The following is an 11,438-nucleotide window of genomic DNA, read 5'->3' as shown; positions in this document are numbered from 1 at the left end:
ACGCCGCCGGCGCTGAGCCTCCACCGTCCCAGCGCACGCGGCGCCGGGTAGTTGGCTTCATGCAGGAGATGGGCTTCCCATTCGTGCAGCGAGCGGCGGCAGGAGAGATTGCTCGCCGGAGCTGTGGCACCGGCGGCTCTTGTACTGATGCATTCGCTTCTGACAAGAAAGCGGCGCTGCAGACCGTCTACCGCCCAAAGCCAACAAGAAATTCAGAGGTTAATTAAACAATTTGCTAATGAGCCAATGGGCTAGTCCATAGTATGTATATAGTACTGCCTAATTAAACTGCGTTTGTTCTGGACCTTTACGATTGTTCCATAGATCATGGATTTCCTTCTTCCATGTAAAGAAAGAACATCATCAAGTACGTATAAAATATGTCGAGAAGTCTATGCTACGGTTGTACGAGATGCGTAATATAATACATTTACTGATCGCTGCTACGTGGAGATTCCGAGGCCTTATGTTAGTTTGAAGAGCGTTAGTGTCGAGTCAAATATGAAGTGAGTCAGAAGTCCAAGATACATAACCGGAACTAACCTAAATTAAATAGTGCGGAGATAGTTCAGCTGGGAGAGAGTCAGACTGAAGATCTGAAGGTCGCGTGTTCGATCCACGCTCACCGCAATCTTCCTTTTTCTGCCTCCCTTATCTTGTCATTACTTTTTGTGGCATTATCTAGAGGGTCAATATTATTTGGATTGAAGATACATCACGTTAGAGCGCCAGGTTTTTTTTTCCATGGCCACATTTGGTTTTTTTCATTTGTTTTTTTCTTATCTTCATTCCACATTATTTGCTGGATTTTTCAAATATAGTTGGAATAATTATTCACATATCTCAACGATTCAACTATTCTCCACCGTTTTGTGTGAGGTTTGATTCAACATACATCAAAAAATATTATCATTTTTTAATTCAACAAGATGGTTTAACTTCAACATGATTGTGTAACTTGATCTAATCTTGAGGACATATTGACCAGGATGCTTGCGTTACAAAATTAGGTGAAATACACTAACCGATAATAACCCCCCCCCCCCACTTCACCCCAACCCACACAATATTTTTTTTGTTTTGTTCACTTACTTTAATTTTTTTATTATGTTTGAGGATGTATTCAAACAATACTTCAAAACACCTCAATCGTCATTAAACATGAGAGTCATTACAGTTTGGACTCAAGATACATCACAAATTTTAGACTGTCAAAGTAAATATCCCTTGTTTTGATCCATGCCCACATGTTGCTTTTGTCATTGTTAATAATGGTTTCTTCAATTTAATCTCCTATTCTCAAATATCATGTTTGAAGATATATCCAAATATTTTCTGCCTCCCTTATCTTGTCATTACTTTTTGTGGCATTATCTAGAGGGTCAATATTATTTGGATTGAAGATACATCACGTTAGAGCGCCAGGTTTTTTTTTCCATGGCCACATTTGGTTTTTTTCATTTGTTTTTTTCTTATCTTCATTCCACATTATTTGCTGGATTTTTCAAATATAGTTGGAATAATTATTCACATATCTCAACGATTCAACTATTCTCCACCGTTTTGTGTGAGGTTTGATTCAACATACATCAAAAAATATTATCATTTTTTAATTCAACAAGATGGTTTAACTTCAACATGATCGTGTAACTTGATCTAATCTTGAGGACATATTGACCAGGATGCTTGCGTTACAAAATTAGGTGAAATACACTAACCGATAATAACCCCCCCCCCCCCACTTCACCCCAACCCACACAATATTTTTTTTTGTTTTGTTCACTTACTTTAATTTTTTTATTATGTTTGAGGATGTATTCAAACAATACTTCAAAACACCTCAATCGTCATTAAACATGAGAGTCATTACAGTTTGGACTCAAGATACATCACAAATTTTAGACTGTCAAAGTAAATATCCCTTGTTTTGATCCATGCCCACATGTTGCTTTTGTCATTGTTAATAATGGTTTCTTCAATTTAATCTCCTATTCTCAAATATCATGTTTGAAGATATATCCAAATATTTTCAAACACTTCAATCTCAAATATCATGTTTGACTGGGTGGTCCCACCAACCAACCACTCCAGCCCATTCCGAACCATTTTTAAGTGAAAGTGTATTCCTTGTTTATGTCTTCGACATCAGCCCATGGAGATTACAGAAAATCTATTTTAAAGCTATTTTAATCTAGTTTGTGTTGGGGAACGCAGTAATTTCAAAAAAAATCCTACGATTACGCAAGATCTGTCTAGGTGATGCATAGCAAGGAGAGGGGAGAGTGTGTCCACGTACCCTCATAGACCGAAAGCGGAAGCGTTAAGTAACGCGGTTGATGTATTCGAACGCCTTCGCGATCCAACCGATCAAGTACCGAACGCACGACACCTCCGCGATCTGCACACGTTCAGCTCGGTGACGTCCCTCGAACTCTAGATCCAGCTGAGGCCGAGGGAGAGTTCCGTCAGCACGACGGCGTGGTGACGGTGGTGATGAAGTTACCGGCGCAGGGCTTCGCCTAAGCACTACGACGATATGACCGAGGTGGAAAACTGTGGAGGGGGCACCGCACACGGCTAAAGATCAACTTGTGTGTCTATGGGGTGCCCCCTCCCCCGTATATAAAGGAGGAGAGGAGTGGGAGGTCGGCCAGGGAAGGAGGCGCGCCATGGGGGGGCAATCCTACTCCAAGTAAGATTCGCCCCCCCTTCCTATTCCAACAAGGAGAAGGGGGAAGGAGGGGGTGGAGAGAAGGAAAGGGGGCCCGGCCCCCATAGTCCAATTCGGTTTGGGCTAGGGGCGCGCGTGCCACACCTTGGCCTGTCTCCTCTCTTCCACCACTTGGCCCATGAGGCCCATTAACCCCCCCCCCCCCGGGGGGGGGGGTCCGGTAACCCCCCGGTACTCCGGAAATTACCCGATACACCTCGGAACTATTCCGGTGTCCGAATATAGTCTTCCAATATATCAGTCTTTATGGCTCGACCATTTCGAGACTCCTCATCATGTCCGTGATCTCATTCGGGACTCAGAACAACATTTGGTACATCAAATCACATAAACTCATAATACCAATCGTCATCGAACATTAAGCATGCGGACCCTATGGGTTCGAGAACTATGTAGACATGACCGAGACACGTCTTCGGTCAATAAATAATAGCGGAACCTGGATGCTCATATTGGTTCCTACATATTTTATGAAGATCTTTATCGGTCAAACCGCATAACAACATACGTTGTTCCCTTTGTCATCGGTATGTTACTTGCCCGAGATTCAATCGTCGGTATCATCATACCTAGTTCAATCTCGTTACCGGAAAGTCTCTTTACTCATTTTGTAATACTTCATCCCGTAACTAACTCATTAGTCACAATGCTTGCAAGGCTTATAGTGATGAGTATTACTGAGAGGGCCCAGAGATACCTCTCTGAAACACGGAGTGACAAATCCTAATCTCGATCTATGCCAACCCAACAAACACCTTCGGAGACACCTGTAGAGCATCTTTATAATCACCCATTTACTTGTGACGTCTGATAGCACACAAAGTGTTCCTCCGGTATTCGGGAGTTGCATAATCTCATAGTCTGAGGAACTTGTATAAGTCATGAAGAAAGCAGTAGCAATGAAACTGTAATGATCATAATGCTAAGCTAACGGATGGGTCATGTCCATCACATCATTCTCCTAATGATGTGGTCCCGTTCATCAAATGACAACACATGTCTATGGTTAGGAAACATAACCATCTTTGATTAACGAGCTAGTCAAGTAGAGGCATACTAGGGACAATATATTTTGTCTATGTATTCGCACATGTACTAAGTTTCCGGTTAATATAATTCTAGCATGAATAATAAACATTTGTCATGAAACAAGGAAATAAATAATAACTTTATTATTGCCTCTAGGGCATATTTCCTTCAGTTTGACCACAACTTTGACCATCCATTGCTCCTAAACTACAAGTCCAAATGAGCTGATTCTTTTTGCATTATTTTTCTTACGAGCTCCTTTATTATCTGGTAGAGTTTCACACTTTTCTTTGTTGTCTAGAATTTCTAGACAGAGAATTTATTTTGCTTGTTAATATTGTTTTCCAGAGTGTTAGCAATGTTTGATGAAGACCAAGAGTACTCGTAACACTCGCTTGGAGCAAGGCAAGCCACAACCTCCACTTGCATAATTGCAATGAAAGTCCATGGTTACTATAATAAAACTCGATTTATTTTGAATTACTTGATGATGATTTATTCATGGCAATCTTGGAGGAATTATTAGAATTATCTACTACCATGTTATTGCTTGGATTTCTTGTGACTAGTAGTTTACAAGGTTGATATTGGCATGTTACCATCGGATTAGTAGGGTCATTAGCTATATTTTCATATGATCATATTTGATATTATTGCTTATGGAGTAAGTGGAAATGATATGATTACGTTATTCATTGGATTATTGGTTGGATATTACTATGACTTGGATCACATGTTGATAAGTGACATTAGAGTAACAATTATTTCAGAGATACCTTGGGGATAAATTCCGTCATTCGTGGAGTCTGACCTCTAACATGATTCATAAGTCTCAAGCATTTCAATAAAAAATGTACATTGATTTATCAATAAATTATATGTCACAAAAATTATACCATTCACAACTTGTTTAGAATGTGAATGTAACGTTTTGTTTTTGTGACATATAACTAATATTTCGTTGAATAAATTAATTTTAATGTTTATATTGAAATACGCGTGAGACATAAAAATCATGATGGAGTAGCAAAGATTATGAGGATGTTTCCACACCCGGAGGCTTTCCCGTTCTATTGACGAGAAATCCTACAATATTTTGTATGTACCCATGACAGGACACCTTACACCCGCCCAAAGGTTGGCTTGAGGGCATCTCCAACAGCGGCCAGCAAATTTCCTCCCGCATCCATCCACGGACATGGATGCGGGAGGCCGCCATCCAATCGTAGCCGCATACATTGCAAACATTTTTTCAACAAATCGGATGAAATTCATGCAAGCATGGACCGATTTCATATAAACATGACGGATTTCATACAAACCGGACGAAAACAGTTACATTTTGGACATATTTTTAACAAAAAAGATAAAACTATGTGCACATACAGTCGTGCGGAGCTCCACTCCCACGACACGGAAACACTACACTAGCCTACGGCCAGACGCGGCAGATCCTTTTGTCTTCCCCATGTCCGGTAGCTCGTTGCCCGGACTGCCGGGAGCCCCGGAGGTATACATTCTTCCCTCGTATCTTCCCTATGTCTGGCTGCGCCGCTCATCGCAGTGGCAAAAGAGGTGCTTCAGCTAGAGGGAAAGGGGAGCTCCGCTTTCGTGGAGCCTAGGCGTGCCCAATGATGGTCTGAGATAAAGAAGAACCGGATAGGTCACCGGCTATACAAGCCATTGACGTGCCAGCGGTGGCCTTCCTGTGACCCAAGCGGCGGAGGCCTTCGTGTTCTACTTTCCCTCAACGTTGGCGGCGGACGCGGACGCGCCATCCACCGACTCGTCGATCTCTGCGCTACCGGCTTCATTCTCTGCCGGCAGGGCGCGGCTACGCGCGCGTTGTCTGCGGATGGCACGATCGTAGGCATGAGAGATGCGGTATGACGCGGCGTCGCCATGGCTGCTACGATGCCTGTGCCGTCGTGTCATCCTAGAGAAAATGGCCGCTCCCTTATGAGCTGGCTTGGAGCGGCGAGGTGGTGAACCACGCGCCGGCTTGGGGTGGCAACCGTCGGGCCAGACGAGGGAGGTGGAGCAGTGAGTTGCCTCACTCGTATTCGGCAGGCTCGGTGGGACACCTAGCTGGCTTTTATGCTGGGGAAATGCTCTTCGTGCTCATCGGATGCCATCGAAAGGGCGAAGAAGATTGTGGAAGGATGAGATGGGGGCGGCGGAGTGGTGCGATTCTTGCCCGGCGTCTGGCTTTGTTTAAATAGAGGGCGGATGGGAGGAGCTTGCCCGGTGTTGCGTTTAATGTCGGCCCGCTCGTGAACGAACGTGTGGCCGGAGTAGGTTCCCCAGCTTTCACACGGGTTTAATGGAGGCGTGTTTAGTCGAGCGTGCAGCGACCGACGTTATCGGGGGGTGCGCCGCTTCAATATGTGGAGCGACGCGCACTACAACAGCATGAATGCGGGCAGTTTGCACCGGGCGGGAAGCGCGCGGGATGTGGAAGGGGTTTTGGGTGGGACAGGGCGGTCAGAAGCGGGCGTGGGAGTGGTGCGGACTCCCGCAAAGCCCCCCTCCCACTCACCATGTTTGTCTCCCATTTGCGGGAGAAAGTATACATCTGGACCGCGCCTTGTACCGATACAGGAGCATGTTGGATAGCTTTCACTGTCCGAACAGATGCAGGAGGCTTGAGGATCGGTGTTGGAGATGCCTTAACCAAGAAAGGCGGCGAGGGACCCCTCATGAGTCAACGATCATTGACCACGATGTGGTAAAAGTTGATCTAATCTATCTCAAACATTAATTTGTAGTGATATCTACTCTATCTCAAACATTAATTAGTAGTGATATCGCACTAAATAGATAGAAGAACTTTGTAGTCCATATCTACCTACATACAGCAGCCCATCACGCGCATATAGACTAGCATGTGGACCCAATTACCGCAACTCTCCAGCATGCAGATACACAAAAAATACTTGTCTCCTCTAACAATTACACCCGAAGCCTATCTAAAAGGTAGCAAATAAATGTCATTAATTAGCACCTATACAAAAGCATACTGGAGAGAGCATCCACCGGACAGGAGGACTCGATGCCGATAAGAGAGGACTCAATATATAGTCGATACAACTAGACCAGCCGGTTACCCATAGTGCAGTAGTCTTCACTCCTCTGGTTAGTGAACAACCACTACCAATGGCAAGCGTTCCACCTGGCTCCGATGACGCCGCCGCCTCCTAGATCCATTGGGTTGGCGACCATCGGCAGCAATGACAAACCAGCCATTCCTGGCCTCAATGATGACCCCGAGGCAGGTGTTACGGAGGGGCAACTCTTCTAGATCTATGACCAGGTCGCGCCCGTGGCTTCCTTGCGCATCTACCACAAAGTTGCTTACAGGTCGTGTGGCTACGGCTACATCGATTTCCACCCCCAAGAGGATGGTGAGTGTCTTGGTCTTCTTTACTTATTCGTTTGGGTTTGATATGCTACCTTTAGCATGCATGCTCGGAGAGATATAATGCTTTAGGTATTTGGGGATCTAATAGATCAGATCTCATCATCATTCTGTGAGTGGAACTTGAAGTAGCCATAGCCATGGGACCTGATAGCAACGTCATGGTAGACGCTGAGGGACTCCATAGATGTGACCTAATAGGAGATGGAGGAGAGATGCCCCTCCACGACGCCTGCCTCAAGGCCACCCACATATAGGGAAGCTGTCGTGGCAGCTACCAGCTCTACTACAAGTCCATGAGTGCATCACCCTCACGATAAGCCACTACATTCCCATCCGAGTTATGTAATAGATCTTGTTTTGAGAAAAAAAAATTACTAGATTTCTTGCTGAATTCGTCTATTATGCATGCATGTTTATGCTTTATTGGGCAGATCTACAAAATAATGAAGAGTGTGTGATTCTGGAACAAGGTGTTGTTGCTTTGAAGCGAGAAGCATTGGCACATCATGTTGGTGGGTGCGCGGAGCCAAGAAGTCTTGTGTTGAAGATCAAGGCGAGTAACGCTGGAGAAAATGAGGAACAAGAAGTGGGTGAAGGTGAACTAATGGAGAAAGAATGGATGAGGAACGATGCAATGGAGTTTTCTGAATGATGATGCTAGTGATCGAAAACATTTTGCTTGGGATGATTGTGAACCCCAAGTCAACTTGCAGTAGATTTGGATCCATTAGCTTTTGTTGTTAGCAATTGAAACCAGTTTTAGGCTATGTTCTTGCACCAGGACGTTTTTGTGCATTTGTAGTTTCGTTATCCCTTGATAGTGAAACCCAGTCCATTTTGTAGGATCATATGGAAAAGAAAGGTCATCGCCACAACCAGAAATGTTTTGATATGCTGGGATGGCCGCATTGCAATTTCTACCTTTTTTGTGAGTGAAGAGCTTTATTGCTTACTTAATCAAGCATACAATCACAATGCAATGTGTTCATTAGGAGTAGAGGGGTAAAATTAAGCCATAAACATCTCTTCCTAAACTTGGCCACCAGTTTAGCACATAGATGAGCTGCCATACTAGCATCTTGTCCAACAAAGCTCAGCATAGAACTCTCAAAATGCACACTCAGTTCTTCAATCCGCAAGGCTCCAGCAATCTCGATCAAAGCCGCATGACTCCCATAGCTTGACGACAGCTTGTGCATCACTCTAAATCATTACTCTACATAACCCCCTCTCAAGAGGCATGTGCACTCCATTGCACATCACCACAGCTTCCGTCGCCATTGGACTAGCAGCAAAATCATACCAGAGGGCATGTGTATGAATAAGAGTACGTGGGCTATCACGGATCACCACACCTGTGGTTCCATGGTTGGAATTATCATCATATGAGGCATCCAGACTAATGGATAAAGTCTTGGTCATCAATCTATGTGGTCGATTTTGATCCTTGATATGTCATCTTTTGAAAGGTTCTGAAAGAGTTAATTTCCGTCTGAAAGATGTTCGGTGCTTTGTTTAGATTTGGGAGGTTTTGCTCATATTTCCTTGGATTTGAGACCAATGCATGATGGATTCATTCGAGTTGCTTAACTGATTTCCTTTTAAAGAATTCCTTTCGAGTTGCTGAATCAGTTGTACATGTAGAACTAACTAAAATGGTAGGTAAATGGTGACCAAAGACCTTACCTTACTTTACTCCCGAAAGAACTCATGAAAAAGTGATGTCCATTTTGAAGTTTTTTGGAAAGGAACACGCTTGCTTGTCATATGTGGGGTATCAATCAATTGGTTACTGATGAAGTTCTCATGGATTTTACCAAACAAATTTCATGTTGATAAAAATGTATTGCTTCTTCTGTCAGAATTACTACAGATGCATATAGTCGTTGCGAGATGGCATGACAACAAATGAGCAGCTGTTGGTGCTACAGATGCACATGTGTTGGGGCAACCGGTGGTACTAACTTGTTGAATATATATACTTTCCTTCCAAGAACAATATATCTATGTTCAATAAGAATTTCTATGCCATTTGCCAAATTGGGAGAGCGTCAGACTGAAGATCTGAAGGTCATGTGTTCGATCCACACTCACCGCAATCTATTTTTCTACCTCCCTAATTTGGAGCTTTGTTATGAGCAGCAATTTCATTTTCAAAAGTATTTTGGAGCATCATTTTTTACACAAATTTCAACAATGTCATTTCATGATAAAATTTTGCAAGCAATGAAAACATCTGCCAATGTTTGGAACAAAAAAAATCAGATGTTTTTTCCATTTACTGTTCACCCGAGCTCACATGAAGCTCGGGATCAGAAGAGCACTTTCGCGAATCCACTCCCTTTAACCACCCTCTACATCATCACCCAGTCTGCCCAAACAATACCATGCCTGATCAGCAAAACCAACTGAGAAACCAAGATCAGTGGAGATAAGCACCCGGTTCAATTAGGTCGTTGTTGCATTTTGTCAATCGTTGTTTCGATGGCTTCGGTTTTTTTTTTCATGTGGGCAAGCTCGGTCTTGTATGACTTTACTTTCTATCGACGTGCTTACTTTCGTATGTGTGTTGATGTCGGTTATGTGGGATGTTGTCGCACTTGACATCCCGGTAGAGTATCAGTGCTGCCCCGACCACGATCTTGTACCGTGTATCCCAGTCGGAGGTGGACGTAACGAGCGGTCTTTCTGGCCCGCTCGTGGCCCGCTCGGTCTTGGCCCGCTCGGTCCTGGCCCGCTAGCGAAAAGGGGCGGTCCGGGCTGCCATATTCGGCCCGAAAAAATCTCGGTCCGGTCCGGTCTTTAACCGGTCCGACCGAGCGGACCGAGAAAACGCGATCACCGCAGTCACCGTTCCTCGCCATCGCGGCCACCGGCAGCCCCTGGATGAACCACCATGTCCATGAGCTTCCCCTCTTCTTCCTTCCTCTCGTACCCTTGCGACGTAGCCTTTTGCTGCCGCTCGCCATCGCTGCCATGCGTGAACTGCCGCCGATCTCGAGTTCTCGACCATGTCGTCGACCCAACCGTGGCAGCAATTCCTGCCATGGCAACGCTTTTTGCAGTGCAGACGAAGTGCCATAGCAGTCGTTTCAGCCCAGTCGAATCGTGGGAGAAACACTCTCTCGTGATTTTCGAATCGTGGGGGAAATACTCGGTCATGATTTTCACATCCAATAAATCAGGAAAGTATTGTTTTGGAAGGCCCAAGATTTAATACTAGGGCCCTCTTCCTATTATCACGCGCCATCAATCCCGTGCTGCCGTTTCAGTCGAACAGAAAATAGAAAGTAAGAGAGAAAAAGGATCTGATCCGAAAGTCACGGCGCCATTTGACGATCAACTCCACGTTCAATTTGATCTTCTAATCACGGCGAGGCCCTCACAGAGAAAATCACGGGCTCATGCAGGTGCTATATTGCTTGCATGCTGTAGAAAAACTGCCAAAGGAAGAAACATCACGGTACAGAGAAAATAATGGCTAACAGCCGCGCCACCCAGATCACTTTCCATAGCAGGTCGCCCTTCGACGCCCGCGCTATCGCATGTCGCCCACCTCGCCACAGTCGTGCGCACGTCGCCCACCTTGCCAGCGCACCCGTGCACGTCGTCGCTGGTAGTGGTTGGCCGGTCCGCTCGGTCCGGCCCGGGCTTCAGTGCCGCCGGTCCGGTCCTTGAAACCAGGACCGCGAGGCTGGTCGGTCCGGTCCGGTCCGGACCGCTGGCGGCCGGTCCAAACGGTGGCTCGGTCATGGACCGGACCGGCCCGGACCGTGTCCACCCTGAATCCCAGTCCAGGCTCCTGTTCTCGCTGAGGAGCTCCTGTAGATTACCATCAGGGACATAGTTGTAGAGCAAGAGCTTGACTGACTTGTCTGAGCAGTAACCAAACAGCTTGATTTGCATGTGTGAAGTGTGGCTATATGTACATAATGATATGGCTCCAGCTGTTGAAGTATATTGTCTAGAACTTAGAATCAGGATAACAATAGTATATGCCCACATCTCTTTATCAATCATGCAGCTACTAACTTGTTGAATATATAGACTTACCTTCCAGGAAATAATATATCCATGTTCAATCAAGATTTCTGAAGTTATTTGCCAAATCTTCTGGTGCCGACTATGCTCCTGCTAACTTGTTCAGACAACAGACTATACTCAGAGTTGAACAGTGGCACGGTTGCACAGCAAAATCTGTCAAAGCTAAACCCAGTTCCTCAAGACAAAAATGTCCACATTCTCTTCTTGTAGGTA

General features: G+C 45.0%; 1 non-coding gene across 1 annotated transcript; it reads left to right on the top strand.

Moving 5' to 3' along the window:
- Nucleotides 1–557: 557 nt before the first annotated feature.
- TRNAF-GAA lies at nucleotides 558–630 on the top strand. The gene has a single exon. It is a non-coding gene; the product is annotated as a tRNA-Phe (tRNA).
- Nucleotides 631–11,438: the final 10,808 nt, after the last annotated feature.

The sequence above is a fragment of the Triticum dicoccoides genome, chromosome 7B (genome assembly GCF_002162155.2).
Source record: "Triticum dicoccoides isolate Atlit2015 ecotype Zavitan chromosome 7B, WEW_v2.0, whole genome shotgun sequence".
Lineage (NCBI taxonomy): Eukaryota > Viridiplantae > Streptophyta > Magnoliopsida > Poales > Poaceae > Triticum > Triticum dicoccoides.
This window is presented reverse-complemented; position numbering and strand designations above follow the sequence as displayed.